The sequence below is a fragment of the Protopterus annectens genome, chromosome 11.part0, assembly GCF_019279795.1.
Source record: "Protopterus annectens isolate FY-2018-M chromosome 11.part0, PAN1.0, whole genome shotgun sequence".
In the NCBI taxonomy this organism is placed as follows: Eukaryota; Metazoa; Chordata; order Ceratodontiformes; family Protopteridae; genus Protopterus; species Protopterus annectens.
Genome location: NC_056745.1, coordinates 467,209,377 through 467,232,245, shown reverse-complemented (window position 1 = coordinate 467,232,245; position 22,869 = coordinate 467,209,377). Strand labels below are relative to the sequence as shown.

Genomic DNA, 22,869 nt, shown 5'->3' with positions numbered 1-22,869 from the left:
ACAATACCTTAACATTAGATTCTATGATTCAACTTTCTAAGCATGACAGACATCCGCCATACACCCTGGTATTGGAGCCATGTAAAAAGTTAATTTAAGTTTCTTATTTCTATCTTTATCTTACTACAACATTCCAAAAGAATTTATTGATATGATAAAAATGCTTTATAGAAATTCATATACGTCTCTCTATGTAAACAAAACATTATCAAGTCCTATCAGAATTCTAAGTGGGACTAGGCAGGGTCGCCCTTTATCTTTCTTATCTTCTCAATTTATATATAAAACATCTGTTTCTATACATCTCCCAGAAAACATTTCATTCTATCCCAAAAATTTTGAATAATAAGGCAACTTTGTCTGCATTTGCTGATGACTGAAATGCTTATTTTGAGCTTCCTGATCTGGACTTGAATAAACTCCTTTCATCAATAAACAAGTTTTCAAAAGTTTCAAATTATGAAATTAATCAGGTCAGATCCCTTATTTTTCCAATAAACCCTTTAAATCACAAAGAAAGTTATTTCCCAGTTTCTCCTTTTAGGACAGAATACTCATTCAAATACCAAGGACTAACGCTTGAATATAACTGCCAATCAATGATGCAAAATAATCTAATAAAAATGTGGACTAACATTTTACAGGCCACTCAGAGATGGAGACAATTGAAATTATCAGTCCTTTCTAAAGCTGCAATAATTAAAATGAATACCTTACCTAAAGTATTATATCAACTGAATGCATCTAATATGATTGTTCCTCATATGTTTTTTTCAAAATATCAACAAGGAATTGTCCAAATTTATTAGGTACCCTAAATTGACCAGAATCAGTTATATGAAGCTTGTATATCCTAAAGAGAAAGGGGGGATCAATTTGTCAGATTTCCATTTAAATTATAATATAATTTGCTCAAGCAGACTTATACAAATCTCGGAATTCAGTCCGAAAAGTGATGTATGGTCTCCAATCTAGATTAAAATCTGGTATGAGCATGTAAAAATAAACATTAACCCCAAAGCCCATCCTTTTATCAGCCTGGATAATTGTAAGAAACAAACTTCATAGCTTTCTAAAACTTAAAATTATAGTCTTCCAAAATCCTAGTAATAATCCTTAAATTTAAGTAAATCTCTTGCCTTGCTTCAGCCAATTTGTTTAAACTCGAATATTAAATTAAATAGTAATATGATAAATTTAAATAAATATCTGTTTATTAAAAGTTGCAGTTTATGGGACACATAAATATAAAGAGAAATCTCTGGAAGAACTCAGGTAAGTCTAAATTTAAACAAAGGATATATTATAATATTAAGGCAAATCAGAGAGATTCTACCAGTAATAATTAAAGACCCAGTAATTTATGAACCAAATCTTAATAATTGCATAATAACACTTAAAACTATATCCTTCAAAAAATGTCTATAAAATAATTACATCTATTAAATACAAATCGTCTTTATTAGATTCTAATTATTGGAAGAAAATATGTAAAGAGTTCACTGATGAACAGAAATCTTAAGCTCTTGAGTCTACCATTAAATTGGCCCCATTTAAAAATCTTATTTATACACAACTAATGATAAATAACAATGCATACTATACTCCAGTAGTATTAAACAGTTTTAACCACAAAATATCTCCATCCTGTACATGCTTGTTTCCCAAAGTTGATTTGTTGCATATCCTATGGTTTTGTAAATACACACGCAATCTCTGGTGCTCTCTTAAAGTAAGTTTAGAAAAAATGGGTTATGAAAAATCATCATTGTCTTAGGAGTTTGCTATTTTTCATATTACTGATCTAAAATTACCTAAGCACAAATTGTATATCCTTATTACTCTTTTTATGTTAAACTTTATGTAACACAGAATTGGCTAGACCACTCAACATTCTTGCAAAAGATTTAGAAACATGGCAATTAAGTATGTATCCTCTCATAAACGTATAACAAATAATACCAATAAATGCTTTTATTGTCAGAAATATTGGAAATGTCTTGATCACATATTAAAAGAGTGAAATAGGAAGGTACAGAGTTTTTGTTTTAACAAAATATGAATAATTAGATTTTTAAACTTACTTTTACAAATATGGATATTTTAGGTCAATATTTCATAGATGTATTTTTTGTGACTTGGTATTATAATTTTGTTTATACCAAGTAGTTTTTGTAGCATTTATTGTATATAGTTTGTTCGAGGTTTTGTTTTTATATTTCTTTTTCGATTTGCTGTACATTTCCATAATTTAATTATTTCTTGTTTTTTTTTTAAATATTCTAATCTTCATGGATCAAACTTGCTTGTATACACTGTGGAAGAATAATAAAATATTTTTTGGAAAAAAAAAAAAACATTCCTCATAGATTCACAGTTAGACAGAATAAATGTTAACATACGAGCCTGACAATTCAAAATTCTAAAACGCAAAGTAGAAGCATACATTTTTTCCCATACTAATCAATAATCTTCCCATCCTTGTCAGAAAAGTAGGATTGGAAATAAGTGAAAGTTATGTATTCACCATAATGATTGATCTGTATTTTCTGTTTTATATCTTTCCTCAATGTATGGGTCTCAGATCCGACCTAGGATCTGGCATTGAATGTGGTGCTCAGGCTCCTCCCCTACCCATAATCCCTGTGCAGAGTGAGTCACCTCAGACCAACACGGTATTCAAAAAAAGAACACAAAGGCAAAATGTTAAAAATTTTATTTAAACAGGTTGGCGCTTTCGTGGGGTTACCGCTTCATCAGACCATATGACTTAAATGCTGCCAGCCTGTGAAAGGAAAGTGAAAGAGTAAGGAAAGAATTTCAGGAGCCAAGGCAAGGTCAGCTAGAGCCATCATGGAATGAGAACATGATAAAAAAAATGTGTATACAAAAAATAAGGAGGGGGATGGTGAGTGGGTAGTTGAGAAAGGACAGAAACAGACAACACAGATTTATCGTTATGGTGAGTACATACCTTTCCTATCTGATTTTGCCTTTTCTGTTAATTCCTCAATGAAAGTGACAGAGTCTCCAGCTACTTTCTTACTTGGGAGATCTTATGAAAGGATATTACAGAACACAGCTGAACTAAAGGCAGCTCAAGATGTGGACTGCATGTCGAATTTATAGTGGGAGATGAAGGTATGCACCTTGGACCAAGCAGCTGCAGCACATATGTCATTAATTGGAAGACTAGAGAAAAAGGCTGTAGATGAAACCACAGATCTAGTTAAATGTAATTTGGGGTACAAGGAAGTGGCAATCCCCTTTCTTGATAAACTAATGAAATTACTGTGACAACCAGTGTGAGAGGGTGACTGTAGCTACTGCCTTTCCCAGTTTAACAGTACAGAAGAACACAAATAACTGGTCAGACTTTCTAAAAGATTTTGTCCAATGTACCTGATGATATGATAAACATCTAGCAAATGCAAAGTATATTCACCCTTGTTTGAAAATTTTGGGAAAAACACTGGTGGATTTATGAACTGTTTAACAGGGGATTCAGAAGCCACCTTAAGAAGAAAACAGGAGCTGGTTTTCAAGAACAAGCTGTCTTTGTGAAAAATCAGGTAATGAGGCTTTGAGGATGGGGCATGTAGCTCAGAAACTCTCCTGGCAGAAGTGACAGCCACCAGAATTAAAGTCTTCCATAATAAAAACTTCAGATCAATGGGGCCATCAGTCAACACTGAATCTCTAAGTGGGGTGTATAGTAGAAAAGTACATCAAAGGAAAGCCTTGGATAACCTAAGAGCTACAATAGGCATATGATTTTCATCCACATGGAAAGAGGATATTGCAGCTGGCTGTACTTTGATGGTGAAAGATGGGCAAGGAAGTCCAAAACAGCAGGAAAAGAGGTTGAGAAAGGATCAATATTTTTTCCTGACACCCATACAGAAAACCTTGTCCATTTGTTCTTGTAAATTTCCTAAACGAAGGTTTTTAGAAAGAGGACAAAATGTGGACCACTGAAGATGAAAACTTGGACTGTCTAACCATCACTGGAGTTGGGAGAAACCAAGCAGTCAGTTTGAGGGACTGAATGTTTGGGTGAGGCAATCCCAAAGAGTGAGAGAAAAGCTTTGGCTCTGAGTCCAGCATCCAGGGAAGGTGGACTAGATGAGGCCAAAGGAAAGGAAGCCACACTAGTCAAGGCCAATAAGGGATTATGAAGATGACTGTGACCTTCATAGCGGATGCTTTCTGTAGAAAGTTTGAAATCAGAGGTATAGGCGGAAAGACATAAAAAGAGTCCAGTGGCGAAGGGTGCATTACACCATCCCTGCATGACTCCCCCTCTCAGGGAATTACAGTGAAGAACTTGCTGCATTTGGTGTTGTGGGGAAAGATGAAGAGGTCACAACAAGGTCTGCCCCAATGACTGAAAATCTGCTCCATTACAAATGGGTTTAGGGACCACTGATGAGGGAGTAAAATAGACGTGCTCAACCTTTCTGTCAGGATACTGAATTTCCCTGGAATATGTGTTGTTATTAGAAAGTGGTTAGATGATATCACCCATTGCAACACTCTCATGGCCTCTGAACACAACAGATAACATTTGACCCCCCCCCTGTTTATTGATGTACCAAAAACCTGTCATGTTGTCTGTCTGAATACAGATCACACCCAAGGGAAGATTGTCCTGAAAGGCCTGCAGCGCTATGAGAACTGATCACATCTCCAAAATCTGATGTGAAAACTGGCCTCTGTATGGGACCATGTGCCTTAGACTGTCTTTTCCCAGCTAATGCCCCACCCCCACCGCAGTTGGGAAGTATCTGAGGTCATTGTGGCTTGGGGAAGGAAGAATGAAATGACATTCCCATAGAACATGCAGATATTCTAGCCACTACTGTATGTGTGTTCTGCAAATGTTCATTAGTGTTACTAGAAAAGACACACGTTGTTTCCAGACTGACCATTGTCCCACCAGAGTCCATTGAAGAACTTGCATTTAGAATCTGGTAAGTGGTACTAATATATTACTGGTTGCCATGAAGCCAGTAAAGTGAAGAATTAGTCTTGCTGGTGACATCTAGTGGGATAAGACTTCTAGGGCTTCCTGGGGAAGAGATATTATTCTTGTTCGAGGGTGTCCAAAAGTGTTCCAGTGAACTCTATTGACTGCACTGGTTGTTCTTCCATGGACTGTTTTAGATTCATTGTAAGCACCAAACCTGTGCATAGTTGGAGCAAGGAGTACCTAGTTTGAAAAATTAAATTCCTGGAAGAAGAAAAACAACTAGCTGGAACAGAAACACTGGTAAAAAGCAAAATATAGTGGTAATAAAAGACAATAACTTTAGCGTAAAATACATTTAATGCGCTTTCATCTGTAAACCAGACTTCTTCAGAAACAGATAAAATCCCCAAAAAAATCTATTTATAAAGCAAAAAACTGCACCCAATTTAAAACAATTACCCAGTAAACCAATTGTGCTGTTAAAGAAACACTCAATCAAAAGCAAAAAAAAAAAAAACAAAATGTAGAAAATACATGCTCATATAGGTTCATAGGTTCATAGGTAGGTACTAGGCTATCTGCCCAAGGGCATTTATAAGCCTAGCCAGAGTGTGTCGGCTTTCACCGCCCCATTGATTAATTAACTGATCCCCTGTCAAGCAGAGCCAATGAAGTGATCCCAAGGGTGTATTTTCTGTTACCCATCCACTCGTCAAGGTTTCTCTTGAAGAGTGTTAGTGAGGGGCTCTGCCTGACGTAATTTGGAATTTTGTTCCAAAGCATGGGGAGTCTCTGTGACAGGAATCTATCCCTCCAGCATGTTCTATTTATTGTTGTGGCAAGGTTTAGTTCACTAGACTGCATGGTTCGCAGTGACTTGGATTTCTTTAGGTGGAGCATGTCCATCAATTCTGAGTTGGACATGGCTTTGTAAGTCAGGCAGAGATCACCTCTGAGTAAGCGATATGCCACTGAGTACAGCCAGAGTTTTTCAGTCAGCACATATGTTTGAGGCCAGTAATCCTCTTGGTGAGGTACTTTTGTGGTCTATCCAGCTGTTGGAAGTGTCTTGTGAGGTACATCCCAAATGGGGAATTGTACTCTATGATGGGTTTAATGAGTGATGAGTAGAGGGGCACTATAACCTCTTTATTTCTAGATGGGAACCCTTTAGTAATTAGATGGGACAATAGAAGGATTTCCTAACTACTTTGGCAATATGATTGTCAAAGGAGAGATTACTATCTACCTGGGTCCCCAGATCTCGTATTACCTCTTCTGTATTAAGTGGGCTGCCACCTATGTGGTATTTCGTGGGTGTTTTGTTTTTCCCAAATGGGATGACTATGCATTTTTTGGCATTTAGCTTGAGGCCATGACTTTGACACCAGGTGTCTGTTTCAGTAAGGCCCTTTTGAAGGATGTCCGTGTCAGCCAGAGAGTCAATTATGGCTCCCAGTTTGAAGTCATCAGTGAACTTGGTTAGCCATAGTCCTCCTGTGTTTGCCTGTACTTCTGAAAAGTATAGGCTGAACAGTAGGGGTCTCAGGACCGAGCCTTGTGGGACACCACTTGTGACTGGTTTAGAGTCGGACCTGGAACCCACTATTCTTACCATGTGAGTTTTGTCTGTAAGCCAGTTAGCAACCCATCTCGTGACATAGGGGTTTATGTTCAGGCTGGTGAGTTTTTCTGTAATACCTGAGTGGGAAATGGTGTTAAAAGCCTTGGCGAGGTCAAGGTAGGCTGTGTGAACCACCTTTCCCTCATCTATGGCCTTGGTGACTGTCTCGAAGAAGTCAACCAGGTTTAATAGGCATGATCTGCCCTTAACAAAGCCGAACTGGGTCAGGTCAAGTGTTTGGAGGTTCCCAATTTCTTTGTTAATGAGTTCCATGATGATGCACTCCATAGCCTTGCAGACCAGGCTAGTCAGGCTTATGGGGAGATAGTTACCAGGGTCAGTTGTGGCCTCTCCTTCGTGGAGAGGAATAACTGTTGCTGTGCACCATTCTATGGGCATGTAGCCTGTGGAGAGGCTGAGGTTGAACAGCGTGTTTAGGTGGGGGGGTTAGTTTGTTCTGTAGTTCGTGCAAGACGCAGCGTGGGACACTATCTGGTCCCATTGACGCTGTGTTTTTGGCTTTTGAAAGGGCTGTTTTCACCTGTGTGTCTATGATTTTTGGGACACTACACTTTTCTGGTATTTTTGTGGGCCCTTTTGGAGGTGAGAGGGGGGTGAAGTTTGCACTGAATCAATCTGCCAGGATGTTGGCAATATCAGTAGGTTCAGTATATTTTGTGCTATTTTGCACTAGTTCAGTGCATATCTGTGAGTTTCCACTTAGATTCTTAACATAGCTAAAGAAGGCTTTGTGGTTATCTTATGAATCCTTGGCTATTTTTCTTTTGAAGTTAGCCTTGGATGATTTCATGAGGGACCTTAGTTTCTTACTGATACTGATCTGGGATGTTTTTCCTTCTTGGGATTTGCTTTTTTTCTGAACTAGTTTCCTCATTCTATTGTATAGCCTGTTTATTGCAGGGGTCCACCAAACTGGTTTCCTTCCCTTAGAGGAGTGAGTCTTGGTTTTTCTAGGAATGGCACAATCCATGCATCCTTGTAGGTGCTCATAGAGTGCATTTGTAAAGGTTTCTGCATCTTGGGCAGAGTTATCCTTTAGTGTGAGGGCTGTGAAACTTACCACCTCTGTCTTAAGTAAAGTGAAGTTTGCTTTAGAGAAGTTTTTTACTGTGGTTTCCTTAGTTGGGGAGTGGTGGTGGGGTGTGGACATCCAGAGTGATTAGTTTCTGGTCTGATCTAACCAGTGATGGGTTGACCTCCAGTGTGGAACACCTGTCGCCCATGTTGGTGATGACCAGGTCCAATATGTTTTCACCTCTGGTAGGGGAGTTTACTAGCTGATCCAGGGCATTTGAGTTGATGAATTCCAGGAAGCGCTGGGCCTGGGAATTTGTACTCGAGTAGTTTTCCCAGTGAATGGTAGGGTAATTGAAATCTTCCAATATCAGGGTGTTCAGTAGAACCTTCATGTTTTCCAGTGTCTCCAGAAAGGTGGAGTGGTGGTCCTGGGTCATGAAGGGTGATCTGTAGCAGGCCATAATTTGCATTGCAGATTTGCCCGATGTTAGTTGCACATGGATGATCTCAGAAGTATCATGCTGCGCCACTAACCTGGAGGTGTAGGTATCCTTGATGAATATGGATACACCCCCTCCTTTTGTGTTTCAGTCCATGTTCTGTTGCCGAAACGTGTGGTATGAGTTGTAGCCTGGTAGTGCTGGGGTGCTCTCTGGAGCCTTGAACCAGGTTTCAGTTACTGCACAGATGTCGATGTTCTCCATAATGAGGAGTGCTTCGCACGCGTGCATTTTGAGATTTAAACTCATGGCGTTGAATAGCATAACCCTCAGTTTTTTGTTAATTGTGCTGTTTATGGAGGTGGGTTTGACTTTTGAGCCTTGCCTAAAAAAGGCACTATGGGGGCAGCAAGAGCCTTGGCCAGTATTTGAAAGCCTAGGGGTGACAGGTGCAAGCCGTCCCTTGCGAAGCAACATGACTTGTTGAGCATGTCGTCCCAGGCTGACAGACACTGGATCCCCTTTGAATGACACCAGAAGCTTAGCCAGTTGTTGAAATTGATAATTTTTTTCTTTATACTGAGGTATCATTCTTGGTGAGGGCAGGATGCTACTCAGGGTCAGGGTCATGCCAGCCTGGGCTGCATGATCAGAGAGCTCTTCCATGTCTCTTTTCATGTAGTCCAGGGAGGTACATCTCAGGTCATTCACACCAACATGAACAATGACAGAGTCATATTTGTACTTGTTCTGGAATGACCTGAGTGCTTGTGTTATGTAGCGGATTCTGGCTCCCAACAGGCAGCTAACAGTAACCTTTTGTTTGTCCAGCCTAGTGAGTGGACGTCAGTGTGCCTGACTATAGAGTCACCTATTACTAGTGTGTTAGGTATGTTATTTCGCCTTAAGGGCTGTGATTGTGCGGCACACTGATTTTGTGTTTTATGTGTTGTCTGGTTTGAGACGGGAAGTGCGGGTTGTTTGGGTATCTGCTTTGGAAGTCTCTGATGCTTTTGCAGGTTTTATTTAGAGCCTCCGAGTATGATTTTGTGTATTTATGTGTATTTTTTGCCAGTGCTGTTTTAGTAGGTCTGTGTGCGGCTGGAGGTGTGGTGCAAGTGTTAACCTTCTCCTCTTGACTGTCTGTTCCAGTCTTGGGTGGAGACAGCTTAGCTTCCAGTTTGGCTGTATAATTGCATCTCTCGCATATGTTATTGTTTTGTGGTAGGAGGAGAGGGTTGTCTGTGTACATGAGGCAGTTGTAACATTGCCTCAGGATACCCAGATTCACCAGCGGGACTGGAGAGTGCACCTGAAGTTGTCCTTTGGTCATGCCTGAATAGTAGGGTGAGCTGCTTAGTCGCTTGGTTGGTGAGGGGTGAATAAAGAGCCTTGCCCTGCTGGGCAATCAGTGTCAGGGTATATTAGTGCTTGCTATTAGGTCTGAGCAAGTGCTGGGCTGTAAGATGCTTTTTGAGTGCTTAGGTTAAGAGTTAGACTTGTTTCAAGGGAAAAACTGAAGAGGAGACTTAGTGGAGCCGGGAATAATTTAGCCATAGCTAACCGGCACTGCCCGGTGCACAAATCCGTGCAAACGCGGTTTGTATGGTAGGGAAATGAAAGAGATAGAAATTAGTCCAAAATGGCCAATAAACTACTAACTTCTGGACTGCAACCACTCCTCCAAGGACAGATAAGTTGCTCAAAGCTCCCCTCTCTCACAGGTAAACAGAGAAACTTCCTTCTATCCAAGTAAGGTATGGGCAACTCAGAAACTAGTATCACAGCCCTGAATTCAGCACTAGCCTGAAAACTGGACTATACTAGCTTAGAAAGGCAGGAAACAATGAATTTTTGGGGGATTTTTGTTTTTTTTTTTTGAAAAGATAAGGCAAAAACAGTAAAAAATACACTTAAAACAGTTTTAAACGTCTACAAACGATCAGAAAAGGCTATCACACTTTAGTGTGTAGCCTACAACAGTTAAATTATTTAAACAAAAAACATTTTAAAAGTGCAGGCAGTCAAATAAGTACAATATGTGAAAAAAACAAGCTTCTAAATCACAATAAATGCTGGAAAATCTGCATTTAGGCGGAAAACAGTTAAGTACAGCAAGAAAGTACAGAAAACTGATACTTAATCACTCCAAAGTCTCTCTTCTAAGCTAGAAGGCTTGTATCAGTTTAAGGCTTTCTAGTGCTACCCAGTAGGTTAGTTACAGGAAAAATGGGAAACAAGCGCAGATGTGGTCTTTTAAACCAGAAAGTTGAGAGAGACAGACAAACTGTCCAAATGGTCAATAAACTACAATTTCTGGGCCAAGAGCCCCTCCTCTCGTAGTAGACAGGCTATCTAGTCCTTACCACTCCCACTGATAAGCTAGAAGGCTTTCTTCCAACACAGAAAGGCGTGCGGGGCTCAGAAGCTTGCCAACAGTCCTGGATACAGCAACTCTGTATCTGGACTAGGCTAGTTACAGGAAAGGTGGGAAACAAGCGCAAGTGCCACTTTTAAACCAGAAAGTTGAAAGAGATGAAAAAAACTGCTCAAACAGCCAATAGCTACAATTTCTGGGCCAGGGACCGCTCCTCTTGTGATAGATAGGATACCTGATGCTTACCACTCCCACTGATAAGCTAGAAGGCTTCCCTCCAACACGGAAAGGCTTGGGGGCCTCAGAAGCTTACAAAGAGTCCTGGATACAGCAAATCTGTACCTGGACTAGACTAGTAACAGGAAAGGCAGGAAACAAGTGTAAACACATACTTTTAAATCAGAAGGTTGAAAGAGATGGAAAAGCTTCCCAAACGGCCAATAAATTAGAAGTTATGTACCTACCATAATGTTCCATGTTAGTTGTCTTCTTCTCGCCTTCTTTCTTGCTGGATGGGTTCAGAGCCGACCCTTGGCTCCGACTCGGCCACTCTAAAAGCTCGAGAGCTAGTTCCACCAGCTCGAGGCTCCCCTATATCCCACAATGCTAGGCGGTAACTCCTCAGATCTCATTTGTAAGCTAGGCACAGCTAGGAAAAAGTTCCATGAAATGGAAGAAAATGGATAACCCACCTCTATAGGATGCCTAAAGGGTGTCCTAAACCTGACTGAAGATATAAATATATATATATATATATATATATATATATATATATATATATATACATATAAATAGAGGTGGTAGAAAAATAAAGGTCACAAACAAACTCCTCTAGGTCTGTCCAGGCTAGGGGGAAGGAGGGTGGGACGCAAGAAAGAAGGCGAGAAGAAGACAACTAACATGGAACATTATGGTAGGTACATAACTTCTAAATGTTAAGTTGTCTATCTCGCCTTCATTCTTGCTGGATGGGACCGCGTCCCTAGCACCTTGTCCCGGGTGGCCTATCGGAACAGACTCTTGAGTACAGTGGAACCAAAGTTGGCTCGGCCTCTAGAGGCTAAGTCCAACTTATAATGAGAAATGAAGGTATGTGGAGAAGCCCAAGTAGCTGCTGCACAAATGGAGTCAATAGGCAGTCTGTCTTGGAAAGCTATAGATGTAGCTAAAGCTCTAGTTGAATGAGCCCTGGGTTTGGTTGGCAATTGTTGATGTCTGATCTCATACACAAAAGTAATCAATGAAGTAAGCCATCTAGAAAGAGATACTTTAGAAACTGGAAGGCCCATTCTGTCTTCTGCATAGAAAACAAACAGTTGATCAGACTTCCTACATTGTTTGGTCCTGTCCAAATAGTACCTAAGTTGGCGATGAATGTCTAACCAATGCAATTTTTGTTCTGATCTGTTGGAATAGTTAGGAAAAAACACAGGAAGATCAATGGCTTGATTCAAATTTGCCGGAGAAACTACCTTAGGCAAAAAGGATGGGTTGGTATGTAAGGATACCCTATCCTTATGAAACAAAAGATAAGGGGATCGACTACACAGAGCATGAATTTCAGAGACTCTTCTGGCTGAAGTAATAGCTACCAAAAAGAGAGTCTTCCAAGATAGCAATTTCATTGAGTATGAAGCCGCAGGTTCAAAGGGGGGGAGAATCAAGGATGTCAGAACTAAGTTGAGATCCCATAGAGGAGGAGGATCCCTGATAGGAGGTTTGAGGAGAAAAACTCCCTTTAAAAAGGGCTTGCAGAGTTTGTGAGACATAATGGAGGACTCTGAGATTCCAACATGAAAGTTGGATATAGCTGCCAACTGAACCTTGATGGTAGAAGGAGACGAACCTGAGTGGAAAAGTTCGGCTAGAAAATCTAGAACTGAATGAATGGAAGCAGTGAAAGGATCTATATCCTTTGAATGCACCCAATAGGAAAAATGTTTCCATTTACTATGATAAATCTTCTTAGTGGAAGATTTATGAGAGGCTATTAAAATATCTCGGACTGAGTGAGATATTAGGGGAAGCCTGGCTAGAGTTGGAATTGGAGAAACCACGCCGTGAGGTTCAGAGAAGGGAGGGAGCAGTGCAACTGACCCGACTGGTGGGTCAAGAGGTCTGGAACTGGGTCCAGATGCCAGGGTTGCTCCAGCAGATAACGGTGTAGAAATGGGAACCAAATCTGTCGAGGCCAGTAAGGGGCAATGAGGATCATGGAAGCTTTCTGAGCAATGGCTTTCTGTATTACTTGAGATATCAGCGGAAAGGGAGGGAAGGCATACAAAAGTCCCCGGGGCCAAACGTGGACTTGAGCGTCTCTGCTGGGATGGCCTGGTTGGGGAAAGAGGGTGAAATAATCGTCACACTTGCTGTTTTGGGGAGTAGCGAAAAGGTCGCAGCAAGGCCGGCCCCACTTTCGAAAGATTTTGTCCAACACTGAATTTTTCAGAGACCACTCGTGAGGCATGAGAATAGCTCTGCTCAATTTGTCCACAATTACATTGGACTTCCCGGGAATGTGCATTGCTAACAGAAACCGCTGAGAAGAAATCGCCCATTGCCATAGTCTGAGTGCCTCTCGACATAGGGGGTAGGATCTGGTTCCGCCCTGTTTGTTGATGTACCACACTACAGACATATTGTCCGCCTGAATTGCTATAGTCCCTTTGGGAAGAGAGTCTTGTAGGGCTTGCAATGCTAGAAGCACTGCTCTCATCTCTAGGACATTTATGTGCAAGTGGCGTTTGAAAGGTTGCCATATGCCCTGCACCGTCCTGCCCTGGTAATGCCCCCCCCCCCCACCCGATCAGGGAGGCGTCCGTTGTCAGTGTAGCAACCGGAGGGGGAGGAACAAAAGGTCTTCCTAGGAAGAGCTGGGGGGATGTGATCCACCAAGAAAGATGATTCCTGCACGACTGTGTTATCGCAATGGCATGGGACATTGGAAGTTGTTGGTATGACCATTGAGTGAAGAGCATCCATTGTAAAATCCTCATATGGAACCTGGCTAAAGGAAGAAGAGGGCTAGCAGCCGTCATTAACCCCAAGACCTTGAAGACTAGTCTGACTCTGATTTTGCTGCTTTGCAAGACAAGAGAGACTTGTCTGTGTATGTCCGCTATTCTCTGCTCTGTGAGTCTGGCTGACATGCTGACTGTGTCTAGATTTGCGCCTATGAAGGTAATAACATGACAAGGCGACAAAACAGACTTTTCGTAATTTATTGAAATGCCTAATGTCTGACATGTGTGAAGGGTATAGTCTCTGGCGAGAAGCAGAAAATGCTTGGTGGGGGCTGTCAGGAGCCAGTCATCTAGATATGGAAACACCTGGAATCCTTGATGTCTCAGATGAGAGGCGACCACTGCCATACATTTGGTGAACACTCGGGGGGCTGTAGTGAGACCAAAGGGCAGGGCCCTGAATTGAAAATGACTGGTTCCCAGCCTGAAGCGGAGAAAACTCCTGGAGCGTCTGCTCATTTTGATGTGGTAGTACGCATCCTGGAGATCTATAGAGCACATCCAGTTGTCCCGCCCCAAAAGGGGTAAAATGGACTGCAGCATGACCATCCGAAATTTTGCTTTCTTGACAGACTTGTTCAAGTTGCTGAGATCCAAAATGGGTCTCCAGTCCCCTGTTTCCTTTGGAACCAAAAAGAATTTGGAATAGATTCCGGATCCTTGTTGGTCTGCTGGAACTGGCTGAATGGCTCTTTTTGCAAGCAGCTTTGATATTTCTAAAGCTGCTTGCCCCCTTTGACTGGGTGGAACGTCTGGAAGGGATTTTTTTGCTTGGTTTGGAGAGCGAAAGAACGGGATTGTATAGCCTTCGGAAATGATAGTCTGTACCCACTTGTCTTGAGTTAGGGATTGCCAGGCTTCTGGGTACAGAGATAATCTTCCCCCGACTGCCTCCCAAGGTGGACAGTCGGGCAACACCTCAGGGATGCTGAAAGGGCTTGTCGGAAAAGGTTTCTCGACTGCCCTGATTCTGCGGGCCCCCTCTGCCTCTATGGCGGCATCTGCCATTATTGTTCCCCCCTCTGCCTCTAGAGGGGAACCGACTCTGTGCGTCAGGCAATGCTCCTTTAGATTGTTTGCGGAACCACATCTTTCCCCCCTTCTGGCCTTTGGGGTAAGGCCTAGAAGGGGTAGAAAAACAGACTCCAACGGCAGAAAGAGTCTTGCCTTCCGTCTCGCACCTAGTCAGGGTTTCCTTCACTTGAGGACCAAAGAGGGATGATCCATCAAACGGGGAGTTATTGAAGGATGCCTTGAAAGGGTCCGCAAAATTACATAGCCGCATCCAGGTGTGCCGACGTAAGGCCACACCTGTACCTGCCGCTCTACTCGCTCCATCAGCTGCGTACGAAAGGAGGCGCATGGAGGAGTTAACTATTGAATTGAGGGTAGTCAGCTGAGAGTTCATCCTGTCCTGAAAACCCGCAGCTGTTGGGTCCTTTAACATTTCACTCGCTTCCTTGATCAAATCTCTCTGGAGACAAGTGAAATGACACAGGTAGTTCAGCGAGCGCATAGAAAAGGTCACTGACGAGAACATCCACTTCCCGTACCTGTCCATAGTCCTAGACTCCTTGTTAGGAGGATGGACAGGCACTGAAGGATCTGCTAGCTCCTTCTTGGTGGCTGCAGCCACCACCATAGCATCCACAGAGATGTTTTTTGGTCAAAAACTCCTTGTCCTTGGGGGCGGTGATAAACTTTGAAGGTCTCCTGGGGGTGGAATCCACAGAGTCAGGAGCCGTCCAGGCCTTCTTTGCCACCACCTGCATAAGGGGGTCAAAAGGAGGGGACACCCAGGAGGTGGAAGGGCGAGAGCCAAATGCCTCAAGATACACAGATTCATCCTCTGAAGGGTTGAGGGCTGGCCAATTCCCCCTCTGTTTTAAGATCTCGAGGATGTCTGCAAAGGAGACATCTTCAGAGGGGGAATGAGGGGAACCTTCAGAATCCTCTAAATCTGTGTCAGAGGTGACAGACTCAGGGGAGTCAATGTGCTTCCTCTTGCACTGCCTCTTCCTAGGAGGCTCTCCTACCAGGTCAGGAGAGGCCTCAGAAGAGGAGGAGATCCCCACTGGGGATACTTGAGGAGCTGGCTCTCTGCGAACCGGGATGAGAGAGTGAGCAGAAATCACCGGAGGCACCGTGGAGTGAGGGGCAGATGGAGCTGACTGTGGGGTTGAACCTGGTTCTAACATGCTCCTCATGACCTCGAAGGCACCCCTGTCAGGCAGGGCTGGAGGTCTCCGCTCTGAAAAGCTGAAAACCTCCCCCGGCACCGACAGTGATGGCTCCGAGGCCGATGTCGGAGCCGAACTCACCAACGCCGAAGCACCGAGAGGGAGAGCGGGGTCGGACAAGGGTCCGATGCCACTTGCCCCCTCGGAGCCGACGAGGGAAATCCGGCGCCGAGATTCCTCCAAGGAAGAAATCAGAGCAGACGACGGTACTGAAGACAAAGGTATCGGTTCCGATGCAGCCACAGTCTCGGGTCTGAGCCGCCCCGGCTCTGAACTCCTGTCGGAGGAGGAATATTTTGAATGATGGGATTAGCCATCGACTGTTGAGTCGGGCTTTGAAGCATCTGGGCCAGTGCCTCGGACTTAAGAAGTCGACTCACTACTCTCTGAAGGTCATGATCAGAAAGTCTTGATGACCTAGAGTAGTGAGATCTATGGCTCCGTTCAGACAGCAATGGAGATGCTGGAGCCGAATGAACGGAGCCGATAGATGGTGACCGGGACCTTTTCCTTGTGGTCGGTTCCGACAACCTGATCGGAGCCGACTCACCAATGTCTGCCTCGGCTCCGGCCGGAGCCGAGGAAATAGCAGGTACAAAAGTTCGAGAGTCATCGGCTCCGGCCGGAGCCGATGTTCGAACAGCCTTCGAAGCCCCAGAAGACGACTCAGAGACCGGAGCCGACAGTCTGGTAGGCTTCGAGGGTTTCCCCAAAGACTGAGTCGGGGGACCCTCAGGCTTCAATAAGCCCCTCAGAATGAGCTTATTTTTGCGCTCCTGCAGGACTCTAGGGCTGAAGCCATGGCAAACAGCACATGAGTCCTGCAGGTGCAAAGGTCCCAGGCAGTACACACAAGAAGTGTGACCATCTCTCAGAGACATCTTCTGACAGCACGAGTCACACTTCTTAAAGCCTAAGACCTTTGAGTCCTTAGACATGTCTAAGAAAGAAGTGTAACCACACAAACACACACACAGTTTTAGGAAAAAGGGAAAAGATTTACTGGGAATGGGATGGGACTACTCACAGTATAAAACTATTTAGAAAAACTAACTTAAAAAGGGGAAAAAAGCTAAGAAAAAACCAGTTTCTTTTCAAAAACTAACCTGAGCCGGTAGGAACGCACCTCGATCGCTGTAGCGGCAAACGAGATCTGAGGAGTTACTGCCTAGTATTGTGGGATATAGGGGAGCCTCGAGCCGGTGGAACTAGCTCTCGAGCTTTTAGAGTGGCCGAGTCGGAGCCGAGGGTCGGCTCCGAACCCATCCAGCAAGAATGAAGGCGAGATAGACAACTTAACATCTATAATTTCTGGGCCAGAAACCACTCCTCCTGTGGTAGATAGGTTACCTAGTACCACTACCACTGATAAGCTAGAAGGCTTCTCTCCAACACAGAAGGGCTTGAGGGGGGGCTCAGAAGCTTACTAACAGTCCTGGATACAGCAAATCTGTACCTGGACTACACTAGTTATAGGAAAGGCAGGAACCAAATGCAAAACGGGCTTTTAACCAGAAAGTAGAAAGAGATGGAAAAACTGCCCAAACTGCCAATAAACTACAATTTCAGGGCCAAAACCCACTCTTCCTGTGGTAGATAGGCTACGTAGTGCTTACCACTCCCACTGATAAGCTAGAAGACTTCCCTCCACCACAGAAAGTCTTCGGGGGGCTCAGAAGCTTACCAACAGTCCTGGATACAGCAAGTCTGCATCTGGACTTGACTAGTTACAGGAAAGGCAGGAAACAAGCTTAGAATTTTTGTTTTTGTTACAGAAAAGCAGCTAAAACAGCAGTAAATACAATTCGAATTGTAGTGCAGGCCAGCACACCCGAGTGTGTAGCAACACTACGGCAAATACAGTTCAAATAAATGCAATTAAATTAACAAATGACTAAAAAACAAGTGCAGAAGGCAGTAAATTAGAAGGCTACTAACAAGCAGTAATAAGTGCAGAGTAAGAGCGACTGAATAGATAACAGCACGCAGAAGAGCAACTAAGACAGTTACAGTAAGAGCAGCTGAATAATATATATAAATATATATATATATATATATATATATATATATATATATATATATATATATATATATATATTATTTTTTTTTTTTTATTTTGAGGGAGGGAACAGAGCAGGATTAAGATGCTACAGGGGTTGTCCCTCCCAAATGCTCTCTTTGTACACAGTAGGAGAATCAGAATATGATCTCACTGCACTCAGTTGAGTGAGCAAACGAGATGGGCCCAGAAGGAGTATCCAAATACAAATCTACAAGACGGGCGGGCAATTTCAAAGCCACCAACATTAACACCAAAACAAGAACAAGAAGGTTGGGTGGGGAACTAACTGTACAGAGACAGCCACAACTTCAATTGAGTTAATATTCAGTGAAAAACACAAATAAATAAATTAAATACAGTACTGTATGCAAAAGAGCAGATAAAAGTGTACTTAAATTCACTTATACGTCCAGCTGATTTCAGGTAGATGTTAGCAGGCCAAAGTTCTGATATTAAGCAGAGATAACTGAAAATGTACCACTTATATAAGGCAAGAATGTCAGTGATGAGCTGAAACTACCCCCACTGCTATCAATGGCTACACAGAAATTCTAAAAAGTACTCTGTAGAGAGACGGCCACAACTTCAGTTGAGTTAATATTCAGTGAAGAACACAAATAAATAAATTAAATATAGTACCGTATGCAAAAGAGCTGATAAAAGTGTACTTAAATTCACTTATACGTCCAGCTAATTTCAGGTTGATGTTAGGCGGCCAAAGCTCTGATATTATTTCACAAAGAAACAAGTCATTAAAAAAGCACATATAAAATATTCTAAATATTAACATTTAAATGTTTAGGAAATAAATAGTAAGCCTTTTGTCCCTCAAAAAACATTTAATATTAATAGTGTCATTAAGACCAGGAAAAATGTCCACCCTAACTTCAGCTGCCATAGTGTCTCTCTCATCTCTAGTTGTTTCTATGGTTACCCCCTCTAAGGTCCCCATATTTTTTTTTCCTACAAAAATAAGGGACTGTACAAGTGTGAGTTCTGTGGTATTTGGAGATTTATATTAGAAGGACCTTTTATAAATTTGGAGTTTCTTGAAAAGACGTTGCCTGTTACAGGATTTTTTAATTGTATAACAGAAGGAATAGTATATACATTGTGAAATGTTCAGATTGTGATAGTTATTATATAAGCATGACTGAAAGGAGTTTGTTTAAACGAGTAAAGGAGCATTTATACTTTAATTATTAAATGTAAGGATATGAATAATGCCTTATATAGACACAGAGTTTAATGTGTTAGTAAGAACTTTATGTTTAGTAGTTTGGAACAAGTTCCCAGGGACCTTAGAGGGGGTAACTCCTTGGCAGATACCAAGTTTTCAATGGGAAGGAAAAACATTTGGAATATCTCTACTTTGTCTGGAGAAATGAAGAAAGACTATTCTCAGGGCAGAATCTAACAGACATCTAAGAAAAACTCTCCAATCAAACTAAACAGAATACTAAGAAAACTTATTAAGATCAAGAAAGCCAATTTAGAGGTCAAGATAGCATACCAGACCAAAGACAACCATAAGGCATTCTTCAGCTATGTCAGAAACCTCAAAGGCAACACACAACAGTGTACAGAACTGGTGGTTAATGGTGCCACATTCACTAAGCTGTGTAAAATATACCACCTTAATGGGCCCCGATAATATTCCAGGATGCTTCCTGAATAGTATATAATACAATATAACTTGGAGGACTGCAATGGTCATCCCTCTACATAAGGATGGACCATCAACTGATCCTGTGAAGCTACACTTGTGTAAGAACTTACCATAACAGTAGATGTCTTCTTGATCACCACTGATGTACAGACAGAGTAAAAAAGCTTTACCTTCTCAAGATTGTACCCCCAACGTGTGAGCTCAACTCATAAGCATACGGGATATATAGGCAGACATATGAGTTTAATTCCTCAAACTATCTCCAAGCCATCAACCTGTAGACTCCTGAGAGTGAGAGACTGGTCAGCTACGAGGAGCAAAGCATAAAGTGGTATGGAGGCCCCTTTTGTTCTAAGATGCTGTCCACAGTATAGGGACAGAGGGAGGACAGTTAGAGAGTGTCCATGAGATTACAGAAAAAGAATATAGAGGGACAGGAGGTGGGAAGGAATACTGACTCCAGGATCAGTAATGTTGTGATAAGTTCTTAAAGGTTCTTAAACAACTGTACTATCTCCTGAATGAAATCCCTCCTGTAGTACTCATAAAGAATGAGTGATTCCCACAGCTGTAGACGATGTAAGAGTGGCTGGTTATTGACTTGCAGAACTCTCCACGAGGCCCAAAAGGACTGAGTTAACAAAGGCAAGAGAATACATCAATCCTGCAGTGTTTATTGAATGTGAGTACAGGGGACCAGGTGGCAGCTTCTAGTATGATCCTGACATCCACCCCTTTTTAGACAGCCCCAGATGAAGCTACTGCCCTGGTAGAATGAGTTTGAGGGCATGAGGACAAGACTTGCCATGCAGAGAATAACAAGAGGAGATGACCTTAGAGATCCAGTTTGCAACAGATTGCTTAGATGCTGGCTGTCACAATTTGGAGTGCATAAAGCAGACAAACAGCTGGACAGATTATCTAATGGATTTGGTTTTGTCCAGATAGAATGGCAGTTGTTAGTGAACATCTAGAGACCGCAGCAATCTATCTGCCATTCTGTGCATTGGGAAAAAAGGTAGGGAGGTTTACAGCCTGCTTAAGTGACAGTTTCTTCACTACGCTGGTCATATGAATGAAGGGTTAGATTTCAAGGTCACCCTGTCCTTGTAAACAAAAATAGGTGGGCTGGCCATGAGACCCTGAAGCTCTGAGACACTCCTAGCTGAAGTAAGAGACAGAAGTAGAATAGTCTTTCTGGTGCAGAATTTAAGGCTTACTAAGACTTCTAGTGAACAAACGAAGAAAGTTTTACTAGCACAAAGTTGAGATCCCAAGAAGAGATTATGGGCTTCCGTGATGGTCGAAGATGTAGCACCCCTTTAAGGAATAACTTTACCTCAGATATGGACATAAGAGGAGGACTAAGGGCTAGATATGCAGCCATGGCTGATGGGTGGGCTTTGAGGACTAAGTCAGACCTGTGTGCATGAGCTCACACAGATATTTTAGTATGGAAGGTACCTGTGATTTGTTTGGGTCCTGTCCATTCTTGTGGCATCAAAAGAAAAATATCTTCCATTTGGCTATGTAGGATTTTCGAGTGGTGGGTCTCCTGGTTTCCTTGGAAAATGAAAGTTACGTACTTACCTTAATGATAGATCTGTGCTGTCTTTCCTTCTGGTTTAACTTGTGGGTTATCAGCTCAAACTCAAATCTGAGACCATCCAAATCCGACAGACTTCAACTCTCTGTGCTCTGCCTCCTCTATCCATAATGATTAGCCCTAACAGACAACCCTTAGATGGACTTTACCTCACTCAAACAAACTGTTCTATGGAAAGACAACATGGCCCTATCATTATGATAAGTACATAACTTTCGTATCCGATGTTGTCTTTTCTGACCAGGTTCACCTTGTGGAACACAGGCTCCAGCCACATTACACCCTAGGCAGGCCCTAGGACAGCATATTCTGCAATACCCAGAACCAAAAGAGACTTTAGACCTCAACTGAATATCCAATTTGTAGTGAGACACAACGGTATGAGGACCCACCCAAGCTGCAACTGCACAAATGTCATCCATAACCACCCTCGATAGGAAAGCCGTGGAAGTAGCCATGGCTCTAATAGAATGACCATTTAGTTTGCAAGGTAACTTCTTTCCTTTCAGAGTATAACAAAAGAAATACAATTGGATAACTACTTAGACAGAGTAATCTTGGATACTGGTTTTCCCAAGCAAGATTTAAAGAAAGAAAGAAACAAACAGCTGTTTGGACTTTCTGAAGGACTTGGTCCTATCCAAATAGATTCTCAACTCTCAATGAATATCAGGACAATGAAGTAAATATTCTCCTTTATTTGAAAACTCAGGAAAGAATACCTGCAGGTTGATGGCCTGATACATATTGTTCTCTGTGGTCACCTTGGACAAAAGGCAGGATCCAATCTAAAGGACACCCTGCCTTTCTAAAAGATTAGGTATGGAGGAACTGAGAATAAGGCCTTCAGTTCTGACACCTGCTTGACTGAAGTAATGGCCACCAAAGAGAAAGTCTTCTAAAACAACAACTTCAAGGGAAACATGGCCAATGGTTCAAAAAGAGACCCAGAAAGCACTTGAAGCATAAATGGTGGATCCCATGAAGGAACTGGGTCCTGGACAAGAGAGCACAATAAAAAGGTTCTGTTACGAAAGGCCTTTAAAATATTTAGAGCTGCTACTGGTGTATTGTCTCTAACAATGTGAAAATTAGAAATGGCTGCAAACTACCCCTTAATAGTGGAAAAACTAGATCCTAAACTGAAATAAACCAGCCAGAAAATCAAGTATAGCTTCTATCATTGTAAAAAAAGGGATCTATACTTTTGATTGAACCCAAAGGGTGAAACATCTTTACTTGCTAGTGTAGACTTTCTGAGTAGAAAGTTTTTGAGAAGAGTACAAAATGTGAACTACTCTGTCTGAAAGCTTGAGCTCTCTGGCCATAAATGGAACTACAGGAACCTTGTGGTTAACTTGAGTATTCAAAGATTTGGTGGACCCATCCCCGCCAGATGACAAATCAGATCCAGAATAGGATCCAGAACCCATGGAGGGTACTTTAGAAGAGGCCAGAGAAAGGGGAACCATACCTGTCAGGGTCTAAACAGAGCAATGAGGATTACAGTTCGTCTGCAATGGGCAGTTATTAATGGGGTACGAGGATATGCATGCAGAAGACCTAGGGGCCAAGTATACAGAAGAGCATCCCTGGGTGATTTTTCCCTGTGGTGGAATGAAGGCATAATAGCTGCTGTACTTGGTGTTGGATGGGGAGGCAAACAGATAAGAACACAGGGTGCACCAGCCCAAAAAAATCTGAGCAGCAACCATCAGATTTAGGGACCACTTATGAGGAAGTAAAATGCTCCTCATCAGACTGTCTGCTAAAATACTGGACTTTCCTGAGATGTGTGCTATTACCAGAAACTGTTGT

At 42.3% G+C, this 22,869-nt stretch overlaps 1 protein-coding gene across 2 annotated transcripts in view; it reads right to left on the bottom strand.

Moving 5' to 3' along the window:
* GLIPR1 (GLI pathogenesis related 1) overlaps positions 1-22,869 on the bottom strand; it is a 1,221,813-nt gene that overhangs the window by 877,314 nt on the left and 321,630 nt on the right. The gene's annotated exons all lie outside the window — the stretch shown is intronic.